The 21,521-nt window shown below is 38.4% G+C and overlaps 1 protein-coding gene and 1 long non-coding RNA gene across 2 annotated transcripts in view; both read left to right on the top strand.

Moving 5' to 3' along the window:
• The window catches only part of LOC123981034, a 55,713-nt gene that overhangs the window by 27,255 nt on the left and 6,937 nt on the right, over positions 1-21,521 (top strand). The window lies entirely within an intron of this gene.
• Positions 7,957-8,942, top strand: LOC123981036. The gene is made up of 3 exons (XR_006827651.1): positions 7,957-8,064; positions 8,428-8,433; positions 8,863-8,942. It is a non-coding gene; the product is annotated as an uncharacterized LOC123981036 (long non-coding RNA).

Raw genomic sequence — 21,521 nt, 5'->3', positions numbered from 1 at the left:
ACTAAATTTTTTTTAAATGTAGTTTTCCTAAACTGGTAACTAAGTGTCTGGGCTTGTTCTGAAAAAGTCCATCTTTAGAAAGGTGATTTCAGTAGCCAACATATCTTTAAACGTTCTCTAAAAACTGGTAAAAATAAACCTCCTTGAGTTGTAGAAATTAATGAACAGAAAACCACCAAAATGAATTTCAAATAATAAACACAGCGTTTCACTTCCTTTTATGACACCTGTAGAGTACTTGACATTTTAGGTGTCAAGTTTTGAACCTGCAGCAGTTCACAACTCCATCCTTGATTAGGAGAGTGCCCTTCTTTATTTTTGTAACACAGCAGATGGGAATGAGCACAGACTCATTTCTTTTAGCCAAATTTTCAAATATGTGCTTAAAATTATGAAAGTGGATGGAGACCCAGCTGTGGTAGGGCTGCGTCTTTCCATGGGACAGGAAGTCCCAATGTCATGAAGATTACTGAAAAGATAATCAGATATGCTCTTCGAAAGTTGTACCACACCAGGTTTCAAGGTGCATCATGTAGGAACACACCTGCCTCCAGTGGTCTGATCGTCTGTGCTACTGCATCCAAACCAAGAATGTCCTGAAGGAAGTAGGCTTAAGCATGTTGGTGACTTGATACATAAATAAATTGTTGGTTCGGATGTATACGCATTAAGTCTTTCAAGCGTGATACAAACACATTTCTCTAGAAATTAAAATATACAAGAATGCATGTGTACTGTAGCCAAATCCTTAAAACGTCTACTTTATTGGTAGTGTGTGAGTGCCACCTAGTGGAGGTCTTGCATTATGTTTGTATTGTGCTGGGTTAGTTCTAATTTGTTAATAAAAGTAGGGGGAAACACAGACGTTATTTACTTAAAATGTAGCTACAACACAGCGTTTCATTTAGCAAAATGAAAGTCCTTGGTTTTAATTTTTGGAGGTTAGTACACTCATTTTACCAGGAGCGAGTTAGGACCTTCCACAAATGACAACCTGTTCAATGGGGACGTGAACCTGCAACCTGCCTCATAGAGCAAACGTCTCACTATGACTGTATAAGCTACAATTTATCTGTCTACCTTCAATATTTTCAAACAATGACACTGTCTAACAAATTTGTAAAGGGAATAGTGGCAAGGCTAGTTTATTTATAAAGCACAATGCATACAAAGTGGAAATTCAAAGTGCTTTAGAAAAAGAAAAAGAATGTGCGTTAAAAGAACATAGAGAAATAAAAGATTAAAGTGGGCCTACTATAAAAATAAATAAAATATGCCTAAATGATAAGAAAATCTGCAGCATTCTGGATTCTGAGTGGAAAATTAAGTCGTCATGATAGGCCACAACAACGCAATAATAGGTAGTTTCGTATTGCTTAATGGGTGCAACAATTTTGCAGGTCAAATCTTACATTGGCGTGATTTAATTAGGTCCGAAGTAAGATCCCATCTCTCTAACTATAGGCAACTCAAAAGGTCTGGAGTGGTTTCCTTATGAGGACGGGAGTCTTCTGTCTGTGGCTTGCTTACAGACAACAGAGAGGTTTTGTAGTTCCTTCAACACACAACATAATAAATTTTAGGCCTATACTAAATATAATATACAATGAAACTATTTCTACAGTTATTTATACACATAAGCTATAAACATATAGGCCTACGTATGTATACGATGTTCAATACGAACATGTATTGTATTGTATTGAAGAGTCCATCTTGACTGCGTTAGTGCACCAAGCATCATCGATGTAAAACAGAGTCCACTTCTGCTCATCTTGCTAGAGTCTTGCGCTGACAGATCGAAACATGGACCAACTGCCAAGTGCTTGATCGGGGATGTTGATGGGGCAGGTCTCTGTAACAATGTGGACAAAACAGTCTCTGAATTCATTTGTTTGGTCGACATGAGTCACATTTTGTCCAGACTGCATCTTTAGGAGCAGAATTAAGTCCAAGCTGGGCCAGCATGGCTCCTCTCCTGGCTCTCTGTCCTCTCCTCTGAGCGATCACTGCACCCGCGTGGTGCCTAGTCCGGTTGTTTGGGCCGGGTGGATCGTGGTCTGCTGGTCCTTAATCCAAAAACCCCGTCTTCATCTTCCAGTGACTTTATTTATGTCAGAGGTAACGCATTGGCAATTAAGCTGGGGGGAAAGTGTAGCGAAGTTTGAAGGAGGTAACGTTACCAGCTACTGCTTCTACAAGCGCTGCCGGTTGCCATAGAAATCAGAACAAGTTGGCTCATTTTAAATGGATTACCTGCAAAGAGACTCTCATACTAAAAAAACTAGAGAAAACCTATGCCCTGTTCTGCCATGACCTTCAGATTCAAAGCTTGTATTTGTTATGCATTTGCTGAACAGTCAGTTGCACACACCAACCATCCTCCTTTCTCAAGCCTGCAGACGTTGCACCTTATAGTAAGCACAGTCGGTACGTTAATATTGGATTGGTTCTGGTTAGGTTAATAAAATAGAGGAAAACACAGTAAGGTTTGTGTGCCTACAACTTCATTATCATTAGCATCATTATCAGTGAGCTAAAGTGTCTGTGTAATTTTTGAAGGTATTGAGTCACTTTATGAGCTAAGGTAGGGAAGCTCATCCTTGTGCTGGGTTGGATTAATGTGGTCTGTTCTTGTTATTTACTGATTGGGTGATAACAGTTCAAACTGATTGGCTTTGGAAAAGACAGGGTGGAGCTCATTATCATTTAACACTACGTGTCTTGTAACGCGTTATGATGCGCGTCATTGGGGACACTGAGCCCCGTAAAAATCGGCGTAAAAAGCAGCGTCCTGGCCGTTCAAACGGCGCATTTTACGCAGTTTTTTTTAACAAAACGAGGTAGGAAAGTGGCGTATTGTGACTCTTTTAGCGTTCCATAGCTTACTTACATGTCGGCTACGTACATGTCGGCTTCTCAAGACCAAGAGAAGTATGTTTGTTGTTTCTCCAACCACTGGAAAAGTGAAGCCACTTTGCGCTAAGTTAGCTGACATCTCCCCTCCCCTTCTGCGCGGCTGGGCAGGAAAGCTTCTACAGTAGGTTACGTCTTTTGGCTGATATGTAACTTTACAGTTGCTAAATTTATAGAAAGTAACTGGTAGCTGGTTGTAGTTCCTCCCTAGTAGACTGATCTTTGTTGTTGTTTATTTATTATGTGCTCTAGCTTTTCCAACTATGTGTTCAGAGATATGGTGAAAATAATGGTCGAATATGATATGAAATTACATATTTTTCATTGGAAAACTGAACATTTTCTTGGGGGAAGATCCCCAAACCCCTGACCAAGACTAACACAACCACCACCACTACTAGTTAGCCTTCTTCCTTTAACACGTTACATAGCAGCCAAAAGACATTCCTGCTCAGCTGCATAGTCTGAATGTGAGGGGAGACGTTTGCTAGCACTAACGGGCTTCACTTTTCCAGCAGTTTGGGAAAAAACAGAGAGACGTTTCTTGGTCTTGGTCCCCTTGTCTTAACATACAATTAGTGGGAGAATATTTTCCTCCACTGGCATTCACTTTCACTTTCTGCTGCTCGGACAATCAAACAATCGCTACGCACCTCCTGATTTCATACCGGAGTTACATGCTCTTAACAGCACCTGTTATGTGGATGTTCTTTGAAGAACGAGGAAAGGAAGCTAGCCAAAACTTTAGTGTTGCGTTAAATGCTTCTTTAGAGTGCGAGCAGCATGTAGTGGTGTGGATTTGTGCATTTTTCATTGAATAAATTTGGAGCTACCCTAAATTCCTTTCTCCTCTCCAGAGAAGAAGGGGAGGGGTCAAAGTTGCTTTCTCTAAGTGCTATCCCGACCATAAAACTGGCACCTATTTGATTCCGAAGCTGATAACGCGGGACCTGACTGTTAAACTGACAAAGGGACACGAACCAGCCATTGGCATTTCCCTGAACAGCCTATCAAAACTGGACCCCCCACACACGTTTCCGTGGCAACTGACCTTATTCTTTGTTTTATTACCACATCAAAAAGGAAAACCCTTCTCACCCAAGTGTGACATGGTCCAGACACTGAACTTTGGATGACAAAGGACTGCAGTCTCCAAAGACTCAAAGCATTTAATTGAGTTAATTAAATCTTTAGTTACCTGATTACGTTTGTCTCTATTTAAGTAGTTATGTTAACTGTTGTTGCTAACTGTTGTTGATATTAGTGCTGAAAAGAAGTTACTTGTGCAGTGTTTTTATTTTCAGCAAGACACTCCTTCATCTGATGTAATCAATGCTGTTCATAATACTTTCCTACAAAATTCCTTTAGAAATGATGACAAAGAAATGTTTTACTATACTCTTAATCGCCAGCTTGAATTTAAGGATGAATCAACAATATTCCCAGTTCCTAAGGAGAGACGATCTTTGATTTAATTCAAGCTTTCCTCATGTAACCTGAGCTCCCCCAAGTGGACGAAATAAGTATTACATGCCCTCATCGGAAATGCCGTTAAATGTATAAATATCCTGACCAATAATATGACAATTGTTTCCTGTTACTAAATGCCTAGAACAGTACAACCGTTCAACCATTGAGGTTCGATTGTGGAAAATATTTGATTATAATACGTGCAAATAGATTTCTTTTCTTTAAACATTAAGTTTAGAAAGGCAGTCCCTTGGGAAACCTGAGACGCCCCCTGGGGAACCACGCCCCAGGCAACAAAAGAGCGACACGTGACCTCGCTTCGCTCTCTTCGCTGTTGGCTCTTCCACTCTGCTCTGCTCGCTGGACGCTTCGGCACGCGACAGCAAGTCTCGCCAGGCAACGCAAAGACTCGGCCAGCGAAACAAACAGGCTTTTGTTCGCCTGAAGCTAAACACCTGAAGTGCCGCGACATCGATCTGCCTTCAGTTTGTTTTATTTTCTTTATTTCTTTTGTTTGTTAAAGTTATCAGTTCGTTAAGTTACACTGGACTAATTCAGGAACGACCAAGTTCCATTTTAAGCCTTTTTCGTCGAGCCAACTTCACCGAGGTTCAAAGTCGCTCCTACGCCCTTGCTATCTTGTATTATAGGGACTGGTCATGTAGTGCTCCACCTTTTGCAGTGTGGGACTAATGTGGGGGGAGTTTATAGTAGCCTTAATGTTGAGTACCAGCCTTTCAACTACTATCTGAGCACATTTTATGCCAAACTGACTCAAACTGACACTAAAAAAAATAAATACAGAAGCTTTAGTCTTACCGATCACAGAGTAAAAGTGAACCACCATTTTACCTGACTACTGAGAAAGAGGACAACGATATTAAGGATACTTAATGTACTGTTCCTGTACAGCTGGGTAGGTCTCTATTCACTATTATAATCATTAAAAAGCAGAACAGCAGGGCTTTATAACATTAGTAGTACATTAGGCAGCATTAGCTAACTAACATTACATTAGGAACAATCCACAGCCGACATTTTTCTGGATTTGTTTTAGGTTTTAGAAAGTGAATAAATCGAATCTTAGAATTAGGCTTTCAGCCTCTCTGGGTAGCACCCCAGGAACAGCGTTTGACCATATCTTGGAAAAATACAGCCAAAAAAAGGCTAGAAAACGACTCGTTTTTCAGTAGAGTCAATGGAGAGCGACTTCAGTTAGAACGAGTCCTATACTGCGCTGTGATTGGTCAGCTGTGTATTTGGGCCGTGGCTTAGCGAGGGGTCAATTGTAAGATGATTACATTGCACTGTTTTTGAGATGTTAATTAACAGCTACGTTGTCCAGGTGGCTGAACACTTTACCAAATCCTTAAATAATCACATAAACTACATTATTATATTTCCCACCAATCACTAACAGTACAATGCAGTGTCATATCTTTTTCAACCCTAGTTTTATGACTGTGAAGCACTTGCACCTCAGTCACATAGTTTATACTGATGATGAAAATGATGATGATGATGATTACAAGTCTTATTAGTAATAGAACATACCTTAGTTTGAAGGTGATTATGTTACACTGATGATAAGATGTCAATCAACAGTTACGTTGTCCTGTTATCACATCCTTAAATAATCACATTAGCTACAATATTATATTTCGCAACAATCACTAACAATGAACTGCATTGTCTGACTTTCTTCTTTCTCTTATGTTTACCTTTTCTGTTAAACTCAATTCAATATATTCCTGTTTTTCTCGCAGTATACGAAATCTGGCAGAAAATGACGTCATCACAAAGTTGGCAGCTGGGGACTCTGTGTGGATCGGTCTGTACTGGCAACAACTATGGTCTGATGGGAGCCCCTCTATGTTTCAATACTGGGCCAGTGGGCAACCAGACAGTCCAGAGCAGTGTGTCACCACAATGTTCAGAAACTCAGGACTGTGGTCAGATGATAACTGCTCCCTCACTTTCCCGTTCATCTGTTACTCAACAAGTAATGCATCTTATTTCTACTCACATACTGTTTAGAGATTCATTGTTGCATTAAGGCAATTTAGTTATATACAGTATCTCACAAAAGTGAGTACACCCCTCGCATTTTTGTAAATATTTGATTATATCTTTTCATGTGACATCACTGAAGAAATGACACTTTGCTACAATGTAAAGTCGTGAGCGTACAGCTTGTATAACAGTGTAAATTTGCAGGCCCCTCAAAATAAGACATCACAAAGCCATTAATGTCTAAACCGCTGGCAACAATGAGTACACCCCTAAGTGAAAATGTCCAAGATGGGCCAAAAGTGTCAACATTTTGTGGCCACCATCATTTTCCAGCACTGCCTGTTTTGGCCAACATATTAAACTCCTTTATTTCCCCATAGTTGTCCAACTTTAAGTGCTGTGAATTTTTAATTCTTCATTTATTGTTCATTATATATGTCCTGTGAAACGCATACCGTAATGTGGTTAGGTATAAAATGTGACATTCTTTCTAATTCAAAAATGTGTCTTAAATAATTGTATCTCTCATAGCTACTATTAGGTTTTATTAACAAAACATACAAAATGGATGAAACTTAATAGCCAGATGGAGCATGAATAAATATTTAAGCAAACTTGTTTGTTGATAAATTCATTCACTTCTCTTCTTCTGTCTCAGCTCCTCCAAAAACAGAAGACTTTAGATCAATAGGACAAGATGAGACCAGTATCACTCTGCAGTGGAACAAAGTGAACAACAACTTCAGCTTTATTCTCCAGTTTAATGATGCAGAGATCAACATCACTGCACCAGATGGAGATGGACCAGTAACTCACACAGTCTCATCTCTCACTGCTGCAACTGAATACACATTCACTCTCTTCTCTGTGATTGAAAACGTCAGAAGCAGTGGAGTAAACATTACTGCAGTTACCGGTAATGTAACTTTATTTCTATGCTCTGTATCTGCTTAGCGAGCCATCATCTGCTTTTCAGAGCACCAGTGTAAAACTAAGACGTATCTACTGGGTATAATATTCATTAAAGGAATGTGCTACTTAAAAACATGCACTTTATTGCATGTTAATTTAACTCAGCATTGTTTTGGCCAACACTATAAAATATTGTTTACTTTAAGAATATTTACTTTTTTCAACTTTTGGTGCATTGTTATTCTTCATTCATAGTGGAGTACATCTCTGTTGTGATATTAAGTGTGATGGATATGACTACAGAATGTGACATCTGGATCCAGAAAAAAAACATTCATACTCAGTAATACAAATAATTGTTTCACTTGCTCTGTTCCTGACAGACAGCTTTAGTTTGTATTTATGTGGAGATACAAAATGAACCATCTTTAACTGTCAGAGGGAACATTGTCACTTTGTTAATACATGTTTAATTGCTCTGTTTGTCTTTTTCAGCTCCTCCAAACGCAGAAGACTTCATTTCAATAGGACAAGATGAGACCAGAATCACTCTGCAGTGGAACAAAGTGAACAACAGCTTCAGCTTTATTCTCCAGTTTAATGGTGCAGAGATCAACATCCCTGCACCAGATGGAGATGGACCAGTAACTTACAGAGTTGTATCTCTCACTGCTGGAACTGAATACACATTCACTCTCTTCTCTGTGTTTGAGAACATCTTAAGCAGTGGAGTGAGCGTTACTGCAGCCACTGGTAAGACTTCATTAATGTGTATTTAACCAGGCATAACATTTTCTTTTTGCAGCTTGGAAAGCTACTGAACATTTAGTAGTACTTACCAGCAGTAATAGTATTTTGCTTTTCCACCTGAAAGTTTTTGTTATTCCTTGTTCATGTTAAGTTAACTTGATGTTGTCTTTTCTTCTTTCATTACATAAAGTTACCTTGTTATTTCTTGTCATTATTTTTAATTATTTGATTATTTGCATAAAAAAAAAAATGTTTCATTGTATTTAAGTTATGATATATCATGCCACTGAAATTCAATCAATTCATTTTAAAATATTCTCTTTCCTTGTAAACAAACATCTCTGACTCTTTGTCCTACAACCAAAGGCCCTAGTAAGTATTTGCATTTGTTACATTCATTACATGTCTGAGCCTTTGCCTTGAGTGACCATTTCATAAATGTATTGGCTTGAATGTAATTGATTGTAATCTGCTTTAACTGTTGCTAAAACAGAAACAAGTCTGTTCTTCCCTATATTTATATAAAACCAGAGAATAAATTATTGAAAAACCCTACTTTACAGTTCTATAAATACATACAATTTAAATATGATTTTACAAGTTTTCACAATAGTATTGTGTGCAAAAATTACATGTAAGACTTTTTTGTGTTTTGTCAATTTGTATATCATATAACTAAATTTATAAGGTCATACAAAGTTATTATTTATGGTTATTATACTGCAAGTGATGTTGAATACTTTATATTATATTTATATTATTATGTGTATTATTTTATTACAAATATATTTATGTTAACAGATTATGTTCTTGCCATGAACGTGGAATTGGAGTCGTTTTCTCAGCTGTCGGACTCGGAACTGCAGAGTGCACTAACTGCTGTTAGTTTGTTTGTTTTTCATTGTCATGACTACTTTGTAGTCACTTTTAATTCAAATGATCAACTAATTTTATTCGATATTAACATTATTTTTTTTCTGTTGTGGGTGTGTGTGGCTTTTTTTAAATCTAGCTCTTCAACCAATACGGACTGTCACCACAGTTATCTATCAAAGTGTTGAGACGTGAGCTCAGAAAAGACAAGATGAACTGAAGAAGAATGGATCTGCAATGCAACATTTTGGAACTTTTTTTCACGTTAATTAGAATTTTCACAATTTGATTTGCTTTCCTTGAAGCAAATGAAAAAAACTTATTGATAGGACAGATTTCTCATCAGATTTCAGTGAAATGTAGTTTGACCTCATTATACTGCTTTGTATTTACTTATACTAGTACTACTTAATACTTCTAGTGCTATGAGGATCTCTTTGTTGTATGTATTGCTTAAAGAGACCCTCCAGAAATGTTTTAAGACCTATAAAAACATTCTTCCAACTTGTGAGATGTGTGAATTTCTGATGTTTTCCCTCCTATTACAGTTCAGTTACATTGTAAAAAATCTACTCCTTCTCCCATGATAAAAAGTTCAGAAGCTGTGAATATGCGGATGTTTTTCATTCGGAAAATTTAACTACTGGACAGGGGCAGCGCGGTGGAACAGTGGTTAGCACTGTCGCCTCACAGCAAGAAGGCCGTACCCTGGTTGCCCCGGCCTTTCTGTGTGGAGTTTGTATGTTCTCCCAGTGTCTGTGTTGGTTCTCGCCGGGTCCTCCGGATTTCTCCCACCATCCAAGGACATGCAGGCTAGGTTAATTGGTGTCTCTAAAATTGTCCTTGGGTGTGAATGTGAGTGGCTGTTTGTCTATGTGTTGCCCTGACATTTCTCTGTGTCAGAGGTTTTCAGCTCTGAGTTCTGCTCCACCTGCCAAAGCCTGCTCTGACATCACAGTCCATTCAGAAACATGTTTGGGGACTGTCAGGAGGGCGGTGGCCGACATTGATTGTTTGAATTGATTGAAAATATAAAAGTGGCGTAATCACGGTGACATAATCCATTGGTTTGTAGACTGCCATTTTGAAACCTCAAATCAACATGTCTGCGGCCTGTTGATTTTTTGCAACCAGGCACCATATTTGGACGACACGTGCGTTAACAAGCTTGGTTAGCTAGGTGCATCTGTAATTTACATTAACCCAGGATGCTGATTTTGGCTAGCTAAAACCAGGCTTCAAACAAAACATACTTACAGTAAAAAATTATCATCCGACTCCTAATAAGCTTTTTCAAAAGCACTGATTAAATTTACACTGCAGCGAATACGAGTCACTCTGGTCTGTTGAACAGGTCGCCATGTTAGCGCCTATTGTCCCCTAAATGGGACCATAATTTACTAAATGAACATCATGTTGTATTGAAGAACTTAAAACTAGGAACTGAGACCATAAACTCATAAGTGTCATAAAGTGTTTACTGAGGCAATAAATCAGCTGGGAAGTGGGTTAATTATCATATACAGTCTATGGTAATTATGCCATTATTTCTAATGGAACCAGACTTCTTGTTTCAACCACATGAGTCACCCCCTGCTGGCCGTTAGTAAGAATGCAGGTTTAAGGCACTCCAGGATGGCTTTATCCATGAGAGCTGGAGGTTGCTGCTTGGTCCAGGTAAAAGAGAGAGGGCAGAAGCTGAACTGCTGTTTTGTTGACAAGTTGACATGACATCATGGGTCAAGTCTCATGGACCAATAGTAGCTAAAAGTAGAGTTCAACGTCTCAGTGGTTTAGGACACACAAAGTAACAAATTAATCTGTGAAGTCTGTGATTGAGAATGTGTTGGTTGTGTGAGCCCAAGTTTAAGACCTCTTGTTAATAAAAAATCCCTTTGTGCAGTTACTTGAATCCAAATGCAGTCACCACAAATAGTCTGATAAGAAGTGAAGAAGACGTCCCCAAATGGCACATTGTTAACAACACAAGCCACTCTGAGTTCGACTTAGTTCAGATTTATATCTGTGAACTGACGTGTGGTTTCTGCAATATAATAAAAAGAAATATCAAGAATTAATTATTTTACCAATTGTGCAATTTCCCACCATTCCACCTACATCAAGCTACTATTTAACTACACTAAACAGAAAATATAAATTTAACTGAAATAATAATAAAACAATATCAAAACAATAACAATGAGCAAACAAAGTGCTGACTCAATTATGAAAGCAAAATTGCTGCACTAAAGCCTTTTGACTGTATGAAGTGAACCACACATACACTGAATAAAATAAATGAGGACTGTTCACAAAATAAATTAACTTAACAAAGCCTGAAATTAACAGGCATTAAATCAGAACAGCAATATCTGCAAACCACTCAACAGAGTTATTGTCGGGACTTACAGACACACAGAATCTGTCAGTACACAAAAAGTCTCTTAAACAAGAAATCCAGGATTGAATAATCGAAAAGGAGATCAAATATATCCTGGCAAGGAGGCAACTGACATGAGCAACACTTTCTTTGCTGATTGGCCAAGGCCTTAATTGGTACTTAACACTACATGGTGGTGCAGAAAGGCGCTCAAGGCTCTAATGCTGACTTTTTAAACAAAGTCCCAGTGGTCCCAACAGTAGGATACTTGGGTACTTTCCAGATGGGAAGGTATGTTTACCTGAAACAGAAGCAGGATGTGCTGACAAAATGTGCCAACATACTTGTAAAACCTTCTCTAAACAACTAAACAAATCAAAACAAAAGTTAAAAAAAACTAAGCATACATTAAGATTAACGATTGTGGCATGTATTTAGAATTTCACAAGAAGCATCAAGCAGTACTTATATGCTTTAACCTATCAGTACTTGTCTAAGTAGAGAACATTTAGGAAGGAGCATGAGCCATCATCATTGTAAAGATTTCTCCCCTTGGGAAGCTCATGCAAGCTACATATCTTTGACTTGTGTAATGTAAAACCTCTTGACTGACCATGCTCCTAGATTAAAAAAATCTATCCATCTATATGTTTGTGTTTATCTGTCTCTGTGAGTGAATCAGTGAAGACCAGCTTGCTGTCAGAGGAGTGCTTCAGCAAACTGGCCACCAGGGGGCGATCAAGATCTTTCAGCTGTACTTGCTGCCAAGTTGTCCATCTTTATATACAGTACAGTGTTGAGTAATATACAGAGAAGAGACTCAGTATTATTCTGGTTTTATTTACTTATCATGCAGCTGCCGTGATGGGTACAGTTTCAAAGTGAGCATAGAGCTAGTGTAAAGGTTACAGACAATGTTAGACATTGAAAGAAGCATTACTAAATCCACAAAAACATGAGTCTGCTTCAAATGTCTATCTTCATTGCATTGCTAACTAATAGTAACACACACTTCATTAAACTTGACAGAAACAAAATAAAACTCACCAAAAACGTCTTGGTTTCTCTTTCCACTGTTGGTCAAATTAACCTTTAATACACTGAGTTAGATGTGAAACTATTCTGGCTCTTTAGTTGCTGGTACTACTTGTGATACTCGGTTAGCTCGCTGAACGAGAGTCTGTTGCTTCTAACCTATATGTTGGCATTAATCTGTGTAGTAGTTTCTTTTAATTGTTAGAACTACCAGAAGTGATAGCTAAACAGAATTGTCCAGTCAACATAATTATGAGTTATAAATGCTTTGATGAGGATTTCCTTGCTGTACATATTCTGTGTTCACATGAGTTCTCAAACCAGAGAAGCAGTGACTGATTTTATGGCTTTCAAGCAGAGTGAATTTCAACTTTGCTGCATAAACTTGTTGGTTCAGCGCACGTTTTACATAAGAGCACGTAAGCAGGTCAGATAACATTAATAAAGAGATTAAGGTACATGTAGATCTGTTGACACTATATTTTTTGTGAGCATTAGGATGGAGGGTGGTTTGTTGCCTTCACAGATCATTGTGCAGTAAGGTGATTTAACCCCTCAGGATCCCTAGTAGCCTATCATAATGACCTGTACTGCATCCAACCACCAGGGGACCGTTTAGATGTTTTGGCTTCACTTTTGGGGAGCTGTCAAGTAGTTAATCTTTAGATACATTATGGTTTCACCTCAAACAGTGTAGTATTTACTTCTCATGCAGCCACCTTGATGGGTACAGTATCAAATTTAATGTAGGCCTATAGTGTAAAGATATGTTCACAGTTACAGACAATGTTAGACACCATAATCCATATGTCACATGTGACATCAAATGACAAGACTATCTATAATTGCCTTGTTAACTGATAGTAAAACATACTTCAGTCATACTCAGAAACAAAATAAAACTCGCAAAAATTGTTTTTGTTAGTCTGTCTACTGTCCAACTCTGGTTTGGTCAAATAAACCCTTAATTCACAGAGTTAGTTTTAAAACTATTCTGATTATACAGCTGTTTCCCCCCACTGCCTCTCTGCCATTGCTTGCTTCTTTGCGATACTGTTTTAGCTCACTGACACTGAACGTGAGTCTTTTGCTGTAAAGTAGGAGGTTCAAAAGGTACATTTTCTATTATAATTGGAGCATAGGCCAGAATTCATAGAAGTAAGCCAGGAAACTTGGAAAATCCTGTGAACACCATTTTTCTTTCTTCGAACTTTGAGGTTGCATCTGTCGACATAATCAGGGAAAAAACACACATAGGTTGTTCAATCTCAAATAAAAAAACCCATAAGATTAGAAACTAAACTCACATGTCCATCTCAAGGAAATAAGGAACAATACACACCTAAACTATGTTTTCATAACCATGGACACAGAGTCCAAAACTAAAGAGTGAAATTAAAATTCTCTTACTGGAACTGCCGCCTCATGCGAAAGTGAAAGAATGAGTGAAAGGGAGTGCAATTCTTATTCAAAGTGTGGACAGGTGAACTCAATCAGGTCACTGAGGAAGAGCCAATCAGTGATGAGAAAAGAAAGGAAAGGAACTGAATAAAATAGAAATAAATTGGGGATCTTTTGCCGCATTCCAGACTGCTCAGAACTGTGAAATGTCCGATTTGAAATATCCGACTTTCAACCTCAAAGCGTTTCAGGTGCAAGGTGTTGCCTGATGCCAAAGTGAATGAAATACAAGGCTGAAGTGTCCACACACTTGCCCCCTCAGCACTGCCCTCTGTGGTAATAAGAATTATGGCTGTTTTAATGTAGGCGATACTTCCTAATGTTTTCAACTGTTTTGGCGTTTTTTACATTTTACTGTATAACTTTTGTGCGGAGAAGATGAAGTAGAGATTCTTTAGTGTAACCAGCTAAATTTATATACAGAACAGGTTTTACTATATGACAGTATTTATACTTTTAATTAAATACATGCAAATATGCTTTATGTTGCCTTTTAGGTTGTTGTTTACCATTTACAATGTGTGCTTCCATGGGAGCTGCCATTGTTCAGGCAGCGTTCCACGATAGTTTTTCTAGTTGGAGGTCAGAAATTTCCGAGTTCCGAGTTGCCTGGAACGCAGGATAAACTAGAGTCACTGAGCAGGGAACCATAAATTTAGCAAAAGAATATTGGTCCTGTTCCCTGACCTAGAGGCTATGTAGGATTGATTCCATGTGAACCAAACATTTCCCACAACTCCAGAGCATCATAAAGTCCAAAAGTCAAGACTTATTTAAAGATAGAGGTAATCATTTGGAATATTCACAACATGGTTTTATCCAATGAAATATTTTGCATCCATACATATTTGTGGGCATTTGGCCTTTCATAAACAATATTTTCACTGTGGTCAAAAAACTGTTTGCTCTCCCGCTTGCTGCACAAAAAGGGAGGCACAGACCTGTATTAATGGGGCGATCTAGCAGCAACCCAACAGCAGCATAACTGACCGGGTTGTAGTCATTAAAGCAAGCTGATTTAATAAAATTGAGGATTTATTTCAAGGAATTTTTATTTTTTATGATGACATTATAAAATATGACACCAGATGTTCAAAGCTTCATTCAGAAATCTCAGTAGAAGGTTAGATTACTTTGTTACACATAGCTGGACAATGTCATCAATGCTGCTTTTGTGTTGTTGTAGTTTTTTACACAATTATCATCATATACACTATATAAACATATCTTTGTTTAAAGCATATTGCACACCGTTCTATACTGCGCACTTGTGGTCAAATTATAGAAAGTCAAGTCTATTGAAATTCAAAGTAGCATATAACGACGCAATGAGAATATTACTCACAAGACCAAGATGGTGTAGTGCAAGTGAGATATTTGTAAGGAAGGAAAGAAATACCTTTCATGCTGTTTTAAGAAACCTAATGTTTAAATTCATGTGCCGGCTTAATGGGTCACACAATTAAATAATATTGGGCTTAACTAACATACAGCTAAGCACTACATGCTACCAATCCTGTATGTGGAAACACTGGTATAATTGTCTCCTAGTAGAACAATGATTTTCTTTTTAAATAATTGTACACTTTTCATTTTTCTAACCATGATTTACTATGGTATTTTTTTATGTGTATTTATGCGTGTGTATATATGTATGTGCATTTGTGGATATGTATTTATGTATTGGTGTGGGTAAGATTTGGACCTTGAGTCTGTAATAAAGTTTTTGATTGATTGATTGATTGATTGATACGAAATATCAGTAAGGTATGAAGGTATGAAAAAACAGGTATCGCCCAAGCCTAAAAGAAAGGAGTAACAATGATAAGTATGTTGTTTGACAGATCAAAAGGTCATGAGGACATTTATTTGGCCCTACTCCCAGGACTACAGTGAGGGAGTGGTGGGGTGAAATCTTATGACATTAAATGTGTGGGCAGTCTTCCTCTGAGCCTAATCATTACTTCATAAAGACTCAAGCTTTCTGATAAAAGTATGTTTGGCAGGAATGATTTTAATATAATTTTAGGGCAATTTCAACAACATGAGAAGACCAAGTTTTGTCTTTGTTAGCAGAAAAATTGATGGTGTAATAACTTTAAAATAATAAAATAATGTAACAATACAATAGAATGAAAATGTTATTTACTAGTTATTATTTTTATGTTGAATTCAATTATTGTAAACGACAAAAGAAACTGCTCTGTGATAGCGTGAGAAAAGAGAATACACACACGCGGGTTTAATCAGATCTGCATAGCTGTTTATTAAATATGACAAAATATGATGACAGTAAACTGTCTTGTTTAGCTTTCACTTCCTGATTCCTGCAGCAAGGTTGTTTTTCTCATACAAGAACCTGTTTTTTTCTCACTAAGGGCCCTATCTTGCCCCCGGTGTTATTGTTTGTTTCCAACGGACGCGGCTGTCATTTTCACGCCAGGCGCCCACGTTGTTTAAATAGCAAATGCACTTGCGCCCATCTGTACGCCCAGGGTTGGGAGGATTACTTTAAAATTGTAATCCAGTACAATTACTAATTACTTGTTAAAATTTTCTTATCAGTAATGTAATCCGTAGTATCACAAAATAACAGTAAAGCAACCTGATTACTTTTAGATACTTTTGGATTACTTTAATACCAAATACGCTGATAAAGACAAGAAAGGATCAAAGATGCCTTGTCTGCTCAGTGGATTTTTACAGAAACTTACAATTATGTGGAGCGGGTGATTAAAACTGCCCAGAAGACCACTGGTGCCCATCTCCCGAGCATCAGTGACATCGGTGAGGTGAGGTGCCTGCAGAGCCCACAGGATACTAAAGGACAGTACCCACCCAGCCACAGCCTGTTCACCCTGCTGCCTTCTGGGAAGAGATATAGAAGTTTCTGCTGCCGCACCACCAGACTGCAGAGCAATTTTTTTAAGCTATCAGGCTCTTAAAATCTACATCATCCTAAACCTTGCACTGGGCCTATAAGTCATATGGCTTTTTAGAGTGTGTCATTTCCTGGAAAACGATCAATCCTCCTGCACTCGGGGGGCTGTACTAATTTAGTGACCAATGAAAACCTTTCTTAATTTTCTTTGACTCTGCTGAAAATTAGTGTTTCTGGGACCGGGCCCCACAGATTACTGAACAAAAAACACAACTTTATTCACTGTCAACACCAATCAGCTACTGGCTACATGACAATCAACGTCTGCCACAAATCCCTCACTAGCTTTGTGTTTTTACAGGAAACAGGTAAATAGCAAATAGCACTCTGCTTTCTGTTTCATTGAAACTTTGTGATTAAAGTAATGTGTACTCCCCAGTTTTACAGAATGTAGGCCCTGCCTGTCTGAATCGGAGTCTTGTTTTTCTGTACTGTACTGAACCGTTACTTTATTTTTGTATCCTGATTATGTAACGCCATTACATGTAATTGGTTACTTCCCAAACCTGTGTACACACATAGGAGTGTTGGCCTTAAAATGGGGTGTGGTCGGGCAAATTTGTGGCGCATTGCGATCTTGAGGCAGCAGAAAGAAATTTTGCCATTGACAAAAAAAAAACAAAATAACAGGTCTAAAGTCAATGATGCAGTGTTTCACTGTTTTTTGTTATTTTAGGGGTGTGTTACTCTGGACACGCTGACTGAATCGGTCCGATCTGATGTTAATTCATGTTCTGTGTTCTTCTAAACACACACAAGGTGTCACATAGTTAGAGTAAAGCAGCTGCCCTCCGGATCAAACCTGAGCTCCAGCAGATAGTTTAAATGATTTCAGAAGCTAAAAGTTGAATGCTCTGCTCTCTGGAGAGTTTCCTCTGTCTTGTAATTTCACGTTTATAACCTTTCTCATTACCCAAATTTGTGGTGCAGTGGTTAGCACTGTCGCCTTTCAGCAAGAAGGTTGTGTGTTTGAACCTTGGTTGTTCCGGGCCTTTCTGTGTGGAGTTTGTGTTCTCCCCGTGTCTGCGTGAGTTTGTCAAGGAAAATATGTCCTTCCCAAAGAATACGGAGTCAAATAGATGTGATGAATCATTCTTTATGTAACGTGGCCACAGAGAGAATGCACGGTTTCTGTCCCGAAATTTATTCTCCCTTTCCTTATATACACTGCAGTACAAGTTGAGACAAATGGTTGACAAGGAAACAAATGGCAGATCACATCTAGAGTATTAGCATACACTCAAAAGCTCTTCCTGGGCTGATAAAAGAATGCAAATGTATGTGGCATCAGAGTTGTCCCCCTAGTCGAGTCGAGGAGGAGAAGCGGGGAGAGAGGAGTCGATAAAATAGGTGCTTAACGAAATGAGATGTCCTTTCCTCGGAGCCGTCATTTTAAAGCAACGTCAATTAAATATGACCTGTTGCACAGCTGCATCATCGGTCCACTGTTAGACCTGTGATCTCTGTCAGAGCAGCAGACCAGCTTTTGGCACTAAAGGCTACAGATCATATCTTCACCATCCAGAAACATGTCTGATAACATTATAACACATAGAAAAATCCAATAAACATTATAGCATCTGTTGAAAATGGCCGCAGATTACTGTAGGCGACTTTCATGCACTACCCAGAAATACAGTTGCTTTTTGGGGGGGTGCGCCTTTTGCCTGTAATTAGGAGATCATTTCAGCTCTCAGCTTGATGAGGTGAGCGTTTCATCATCAGTCCCTGTAAGAAATCACACTGTAACATTTATCTCATATAGCCCCAATTAAAACTGTCATCACAGCACTCTGCTGTTGGAGTGACGTGTAGACTACATGGGTTTATTATTATAACATGAAACACAGCCTGGTTGATATCACAGCCTAATAATTTGACTTACGTTGAGTGCACTCGTTTTGTGACGATAATAGAAGCTGAATTGGTGTGATGCACGGATCGATTTCATCACATTAGGCTAATTACTGTTATTGCATTGTAGCTCTTTGCTCATGTACAGCCTAGCCTGTATTTAGGCAACATAAACAAGAACCCATACCCTAAACTCAACAGGAATTTTAACCCATTTTTCACCGTTTACAGGGTGCATACTTTAACCTACTCCCCCACAGAATTAATTCGATTAACTTGCATTTTCTACTGTGCATTCTAAAGGCACTGACAATGAAAAGCTGCACTATCTGTGGGTTTTCAGCGATGGGTGTGTCCGCAACACGGTGTCAAAGATTGACGGGTAGCCATCAAAGCTATTATAACTTCACTGTACATGCTCACATCTGTACCAAACTTTACATGATTGATTACGGTCCCGTCCTGAAAACATCTACGTCATAGCCCCACCCATTCGTAACAGGAAGATTTTTGTTTTGTTTTTCATTTTTGGACATAACCTGCTATAGTACATTTCTTTACAAAAAGACAGCAACAGGTGAATAAAGCTGTACTGAAAAGAATGTAGCTTAATGAGGAGTTTAGATGGTGATTTTGATGTTTGTCTCCATGATAATTCTGGGTCGTTAATCTCCCATGCTTTTTCTACATGAAAGTTTCACATGGTTTGCCTCAATTACAATATTTTTACTGTGTATATGTAGATAGGAGTCAATACTGTGACCCTTGACGAGCAATGCGACATTGGAAAGTATAAAAAGTCAAGCAACATAAATAAACAACACATCACAGCAATGAGAGGCAAAATGATAACACATGTTTAAAATATATAACTTGTTATTTATGCTGAAAAACCTAAAAAATAAGACTACTAGCAGTTGACAACACTCCTGCCGAAGAGGGCCCCTGAGAGGAGATGACACAACCGACCCCAGGCCCAAGGACACGCCACCCCTCTCTGATATGAGCAGAAGCTCAAGGCCCGAGGCCCCAGGACCCCGGATCCAGAGCAAGCCCCCCATGCCCAACCCAAGGCAGAATGCTTTCAGCACTGTCAGGGCAGTATGATGAATGTAGGGATGGTGTGTGAAAAAATGCATGTTCATGTTCATGTTCATGTTATGCAGACTGGGTCCAAGGTGGGCCCTGGGAGGTCACAAACTCCAAACCCCCTTCATGAGGTAATAAATTTAAAATAATCAAATTATGTAACAATACAACACAATAAAAATGTTTTTGTATTATATACATTTTTTGTTAATGACAAAAGACACAATACAGGTCAGGTTTGACCAGATCTGCAAACCTGCCCATCAATGCATTTCTAAGAATGACTGTCTGGTTTAGCTTTTACTTCCTGACTCCAGCTGCATAGTTGTTGATTGTTATACAACAGCCTGTTTTTCTGCACTGAATCTTAACTACACCCTTTTCTTCAGTATTTAATAAGACAACCGATAAACATCAAACGAGTACTGAGCTTCTGTACAAGCAGCACAGAGTAACTGACAGTCAGAGGCGTCTGACGTCTTGTATTTTTAAGCAGAAGGAGGTTAAAGAGACATTGGTAAGTAGAATCAATAACCATACCTTATTCTGCAGGGAAGGTTGCTAATACTGACAACATATTCACATATAACCTCAAGTGGAGTTGATTTATAGATCTTAGTGAGAATTGATTAACATGTTTGTTTTCAAATGTGTTTTTTTTCAAAGGTCTAACTCATGGATTATGGGGTGATCATCATTGTGCTCACAGGTTGGTGCCTCATTTTTGATTTTTCTGCTGTTTGTCTGTGCTAGATAACAAGCTCTGATGATATCTGGCTTACTGTCAAGGTGGACAGCAGACAAGCCAGTTTCTGATAATCCAAAAGATTCCTCTTTTTTGCCCCCATCCATCCCACAAGATGGCCAATCAACAACAATGATCTTTCGAATTAAGGGGAAAATCCAGGGTAAACACTTTGATAAGTAATATTGGTCAGAGCAAGCAATGCTATTTTAATTAAATATATGAATACATGATTCTGCAGATGCTCATGTCTAAACAAAGGCAGCATTATCTAATCAGTGTCAGGCTCAGAGAGTTATAAGGGCAGAATTAATTCAATTAGGGTCCCTCTCCTCTGGGATTGAGTCACAGTTGTGCATATGCAGTAAGTAATTTTGCAACAAACTGAGATAAACAGTACAATGTATAAGAAAGAAAATTATTATTAAAAATTAAAAAAAATTGTTAGTAGTTGAGTAGGTTTTAATTTTTATTGTCAGTAAACGCAGAATCTGAGGTAGGCTGAAACTTAATCTGACTCAAACTGATCGACAAAGTTTTAAAGTGGTCATATTATGCTCATTTTCAGGTTCATGAATTTATTTAGGGGTTGTACCAGAACAGGTTTACATGGTTTCATTTTCAAAAAACACCATATTTTTGCCATACTGCACATTGCTGCAGCTCCTCTTTTCACCCTGTGTGTTGAACGCTCCGTTTTAGCTATGGAGTGAAGCATCTCACTTCTAAAAGATCTTTGTTGGGAGTTGCACATGCACAGTATGTAGTATCTAGTAGGACTACTAGCCAATCAGAAGCAAATTAGTAGTAGTAAACACGGCTTCGGTTCAGCTGTATATGTTCCTGTGACCAGCTTAGCAAAATGGACTGGAGCAAGAGTTTCAGAGTGGTGAGTTATTAATTTGTAACAAATGTATCTTTCATTCATAAAGTTTTAACTGAGCTCTGTCTCTACATAACAGTAACAATTTTATGTCCATTGAGTGCCTGGAGGGTTGCTAGTGTTTGGAAAAGACGTCTTGTCACTGTGTGCCGCAGCTCAGTGTGTTTTTCCACCTGCGTTTTTGAGAGCGTGTCTGACT

The sequence above is a fragment of the Micropterus dolomieu genome, linkage group LG12, assembly GCF_021292245.1.
Source record: "Micropterus dolomieu isolate WLL.071019.BEF.003 ecotype Adirondacks linkage group LG12, ASM2129224v1, whole genome shotgun sequence".
In the NCBI taxonomy this organism is placed as follows: domain Eukaryota; kingdom Metazoa; phylum Chordata; class Actinopteri; order Centrarchiformes; family Centrarchidae; genus Micropterus; species Micropterus dolomieu.
This window is presented reverse-complemented; position numbering and strand designations above follow the sequence as displayed.